Here is a 6281-nt window from a genome sequence, read left to right on the forward strand (position 1 = left end):
ACTTACTCCATTGACAGATTATGATGTGGCTTTATATTGTGCCTTACTTGTATATTAGAACCAAGTTTATTTTTCATTCCCCAGGACTCCTTAAACCCTTTTAGAAGCAAACAACAATGAAAGCATAATAAAGGAATTTCAAATAGATCTGATTTAAAATTATATTGATAGTTTGTACTGGCATAAGGTGACCAATTTTTAGTGGTCTTGGAAAATAGGATTTTTATAATAATTCCACTACATCTCTTAACAACAGATTCTCTGCCTCTTTTATCAAGCAAATCTTAGTATTTAATTTTCTGGGGCTAATTAGCACTAGTCTTCTGACTAGTTAAGGACTGGTTCTTTCCATGCTACTGTGGCATCCATGCAAACAGTGAAACTGTTGTAGGACTTGGGCAAAGATATACAAACTTCACTAGTTTGGTTGGTAATTTATTTTTAAACTTAGGTTGAAGTGTACTGGAGAAAGCAAAAACTACTTCTATAACAGATTAAAGGTCTCTTGAATAAACTTAAAAGCAACAGACATTTCTCAAATACCGTACTGTCAGTGTGAGTTTCACTTAAGTCTGTACCACTTTCCTGATGTTTGCCTTTGTTAATAAATCTGCTTGTTTATTCACAAATGTCAGTAACTGATGTATGGTTTATCTTATGTAAGTCTTATAAATATGACTAGTTTTAAAGCATTAATACTCTCCTACTTGTTTTTCATGGGTTTTCTTACAAGTTGCCTTCAGCAGAAATAGCATAGCCAGTCGGTTCCTTGACATTTAGCAGTCTTCCTGTTGAGTTCTGTTGAGGCACAATCACAAGACATCGTACAAAGGTTTAGGCCTTGAGGTCTGAATTTCACTCCTGTCTACTCATGATTTGTTTCTTTTTTTAAGTAAGGCTTTAGCTGTGAAATCATGTATTTTAGCCTGCTATCAGATGGAAAGCTCCATTTTGTATAACTGAATACTGCACAAAAGTGCAGTGTCTTGAGCTGTTTATTTTTATTTTGTTTTTACCTGAGGGATTGTGCAAATTATATTTCAGTCATTTATTAATCCAAAAGGTGATTCTTTAATCTTTTTAATTAATAAATCATGGCATGTAAGGGCATTACCACAATAATACTTAGGCATATTTCCAGAGTGAACTGAATGCTTTGACAACACACAGAAATGGCACTTTAGCATATACTTCCTTCAAAGCATTCTAAACTTGATTGGATCATATACTCTTTAATTTTCCTCCACTATTTTGGGTGATAGGAGTGTTCATGCAGTGAGATGCTTAGCCTCTTAAGACGTTAGGAACTTCCACAAGAACATACTGGTCATGCATTTTCTCCCTAATCCTAAACAAACATGTTTAAAAACATCCCATTTTATCTATGTGGAGCTTACTACACTGTTGTATATATGGCTGTAGCCTTAATTTTTTCTAAAATAGAAAGTTAAAGCCTAAATTAAACTTAGGGAGAAAAGAAAAAACCAAAACATGTTATGGTAGGTCAAGTGATCTTCTAGTCCACCATTTCATCAGGAGCTAACCTAGTACCTCCAGTGGTACAAAGGTGATAGTTCATCCACAGCTTTGAATTATCTCTTGGTATGAAGCTTCTATTTAGTTGATCCAGGTACTGCTGACATCTTTTGTGTATTAAACATGTACTGCCTTTAATTATGCTTTTAAACTTGAATTGGCTATAAAATATGTTGTTGAATATCTATTGCTTAAGAGTTAAAAGTACATTATTTTGATTTCCCATTTATTTCAGTGGATCTGCCTTAAGTTTGGATTCAAACGTGTGCTAGTCATGAAAGACTAGATATGAAAGACTGAGGTAATTACTTCTGGCTTCTAAGAGTAATGGAAATTTCTGCTGCTCCAATACTCTTCCCTCAGATGCAAAACAATACAACATTTAGCACTGGTTACTGCAGTATATTCTGCGAATTAAGTTGTCCGTCCTTCCTTAAATATACTGAAAATCTAATTAAGAATTAGGGCTGCAGCCTTAAGCATTCTTACTTGGAAGTAGGTTTCACTGTATTATGGGATGCCTCCATGACAACCTGTTTAAGACTGGGGAGCAAATCTGATAGTATATGCAAACACAGCAAAGTTTTTGAAAGGTAAAAATAGTACATTAAAAACTATTGTGACCTTCCTCTACTAGGATTATGTTTGTAATGCTGTTATAATGTTCTGTGGTCCATTTCCTACTGGAGCTCAGAGAAATGTATTGAAGGTCTTGTCTCTGTTTAGAAAAAAATATCCTGTTAAAAGCATGATCTGTTTGCAACTTTTATAATGTTTAATGTTGTGTAACTTTTCCTTTTTTTTAAAAAAGACACAATTAAAATATTGGTTTGTTCATTCTGTTACCCTTGAGCCCAAGCATTTCTATTCACATACAAACTCATCAATGTATGCAACATCCTTTGTAATTGAAAATAAATTGTGAAGAGAAGTTCTGACATTGTGGTGCATTAAGTGTGTTTTATGTCTGTGATTTTTAACTCAAAGATTGTTAAGTAAAACTGCTGTCACAAAGACACTAGGATTTTATTTTGTTTTGTTTCTTAATATCCTTGGTACTTCTGAATTAAAATGGTGGACTTTCTCACGAACTATCATACTGTTCAGTAAAACCTTCCACGTAGACCCCCCCCCCAAAAGACATCCTGAGTATGTCTTGGTACATTGCATGTATCTCCTAGTTTGTGGGATGTGGGCAACAGTATGTTGGTTTGCAAAATAATCTAGATTAGAGATCCTATCTTGCATAGAATAGCACGAGTGAACTTTAAAACTGGGCTTTAGTTGCACATGGCTTATAAGCCAAAGTGTACCAGAATTGATTAATACTTTCTTTAATGTGAGTCAGGAATGCTGCATGTGACAGGTTGTGGCTAAGGCTAGTAACCTGAACTATACTTTTTCTTACTAAAAAGTGTTATGTGAAAATTTCAGGTGACCAAAGCCATGACTGACAGTTGTGGAGATCAACATCTATGGAACCACCTGGTGAAAACATCAAACTAGTTATTGTGGATTATACATAGTAGCTGAGACAATATACATGTAAACCCAGACAATTGTGATTTATTTAGTAAACCAAATCATGGCTTTGTGTAATATGTGATCTTAGTCACAGATTAGTATAGCTGTCCATCTGACAATTGGGAGAGGTACTGAAGGATTATTGGGGGGGGGGGGGAGAGGCCAAGCTAAAAGCCTCTAACTCAAATATATCTTCCCAAGGAAACTAAATTGTCAGTTCAGCCATAAAACATTTAGAAGACCAAGAAATGCTGATAAGTGAGGAAAAGATAGTCAGAAGTAAGCAGAGCTCTGGGAAAGCTAAGGAAGAAACTATGTTCATAAAATGCTGTCCCTTTATTCTTTCAATCTCTATTGTCTTTGTAGTTCTGCCTCATTACCTCATAGTTAAATCCTAATGGTTTAACTGACCTCACTAGGTACATGATGTGTTATATGCAATCAACTACCATGCTAGGGTATCCAGCCACATATATACTCTAAGTTGCATAAATCACTAGAGAGAGACTGTAACCCCTACCCTCTTTAGGCCTGCCTTTGCATCTAGCATTGTCAGTAAACCAATTTGTGCTTCAATATACAGTAACTGTGTCCTGGTCTCCAGTTCAAACATACCTGTGAGAAACAGAAGCTCTAGAAGTAGATACAGTGACAGAAAATAAATGCTAAAGTGGGAGAGGGAGCTATAATTTAAACTTGTCCTGGTGTGGCCAAGCTACAGGTATGAGTATGACTGAGGAATTATGAGTATTGACATAATCTACATGTTTTCTGTTTTACTGAAAAGCACTATGTGAAACTTTCTATTAACCAAGCCATGATGGGTGACAGAGGACAATATCCATGGGTCCATTGGCTGGAAATAGAAGACTCTGATTTAGTATGTAAGAGGAGTAAATACTTAAGAATGAAATGAAAATAGATATGTTGAGTATCTCTGAAACTAAGAGAAAGGTGAAAAATGTAACTTAATGGAGGTGGTCTGATCTTGTGGAATTAAGCTTATGAATCCATGCAGGGAAGTGAAGGTTTAGGTTTAATTATAAATGAAAATACTAAAATTATATGTCAGCATAAAATGGCATCATCTAGGATGTTATAGGTGGGTATGAAAGTAGGAATCCATAGATCGGTGATAGATACATGTTACCAATCCAGAGTTGAGTTTTGAGGAAAAGTTGGGCAACATTCTAATGACTGCAGTTCAGGGAAAAATTTACTCAGGTGACATGAATGGATTGGTAGAACAAGATGCAGAGTACAGTGTAAGTTTTTAGGCTATCTGGTGATCCCTGAAAGAATTACGACTCTTTAATGATTATCTGCTTGATTTAGGTAAAGGTCTATTCATATATATTATGGAGGGATCTTGGTTAATAAAAATAAAAATATAAAGCAAGCAGATTAAGCAGACATTAGCAGGAACTAATAGCCTTGAAGAAATATTCTGAAGTAAACTCTGCCTGACCTGATGAGCTAGCATAACCACCACAGTCCCAAACTGTGGAAAATCATTTCTTATCTGCTCTCAAGGTAAGCATATTTATAAAGTATGCAGGTGTAAGGAATCTTCTTGAAGAACAAATGTGTAAATGTTTATAATGTAACCCTGCTTGGCTAATATTAATTACAGGAAAATTAGTTAAATTAATTGTGTGTGTGTGTGTGTGTGTGTGTGTGTATTTTCTGCTCCTGTTTCTACCCATATGCCTTTTTCCTTTTTGGGGAAGTGCCTGATGATCATCGTTCATTTTTTATGAAATAAAGGTGTACCTGTTAACTCTCTCCAGCTTGTTTATAATTTCACTTCCATATCTTCCAAATAGATGTGGCAAGGGAATGAAGATTTAAAGGCATGACGGATCTGATTGTTTAATGATGAAATATTGAGAGTTAGCAAAGGATACTGGATTGATGAGAGGTTCTGAATATGGAACAGACCATTCCTTAGTAATGCCCAGAGTGAATCTTGGTAAGATTGGACATTGAATAAAAGGAAAAGCATGGAATGACTGCAGAAGAGAAAGGTACATGGAGGTACATAGCAGAGAAGACAACTGCCCATTTTAGAATGAATGGAAAGTGGACATAAGGAAAGATGATGTGGAAACTACTTGGGAAATAGTGAAAATATGTTACTGAATGTCACAGAAGACTGTGGGGTTGCACTGATGAGTATGAAAAAGGATGCAAGGTGGAATTATGAAGTGAATTAGACTGTGGTTAAGGAAAAATGAATCTAAGAGAATGCTACTAAAAATGAGAAAAAGAGGTGTAATATGTATAGAGAGAAAAAGTTGAAAGAATGAGAGCAAGGATGAAAAGTACCAGACAGTTTTGATATATTTTGGTCAATATTTGACAAGTGCCACAAGCCCAGTTTTACTCCAAGCATGCTTGCGCTCTTAGGATTAAAGTCATGCAGAGATATTTGGATAGACAAAAAAGTGTTTTGTAAGTGGGTGAAGAGGGCTAAATAAAGAGCCTTCAGTAGACTGAATGGAAATAAAGAGTAAAGTGATCAAATGATTTTGGATAAAATAGAAGTGAGGGAAATTCTGAGTATTTTAGAGCTTCTATGGTACTCACTTTCTTATGCAGAAGTGAAAATTGGGTGTGCAGTGAGAATGGGAAGAAGTGTGCATGGTAAAATAGGAGATAAAGTCAAGAAGATGGACTGAATATAAAAGTTAACAATGGTTATGGAATAAATGCATTGAGTAGTTTGGTAATTTGAAGGAGTGAATGAGGACTCAATTGCAAAACAAATATATGAAGAAAGAATGGGTGCAGAGGAATGGAAAGACTATAAAAAAATCTAGAAAGTTGTGATTGGGTGGAATTGGTTAGATCCTCAAAAACACGTGAAAAGTTTAAAGTACAATAGGCAATATATGAAGTGTTGTATGAACATGGTGGAAGCAAAGATGGTTTGCAAGAATTAAAAGAGGTATACCAAACAATACTGGCATGAACTAGTTTTAGCTATGTTTCCTTTTTCTTATCTCATGTCTTCAATTTCTTTGGCTTATTTTTTTTTTTTACAGTACTCTTTTATGGTGTTCTGCATAACTGCTTATCACGAAAAGGAAAAGCATAATGGATATCTATATGCATCAATAGGCAAAAACAACAACAACGACAACCCAGCATTCACTTAAAGGACTTAATTCTGTAGGATATAATTGGTAATTAAAATGGTAAACAGGCTAAACCTATAT

Source organism: Python bivittatus, unplaced genomic scaffold (assembly GCF_059951505.1).
Source record: "Python bivittatus isolate LINGU-HERP-01145 unplaced genomic scaffold, Pbiv_v1 ctg000080_np1212, whole genome shotgun sequence".
Lineage (NCBI taxonomy): Eukaryota > Metazoa > Chordata > Lepidosauria > Squamata > Pythonidae > Python > Python bivittatus.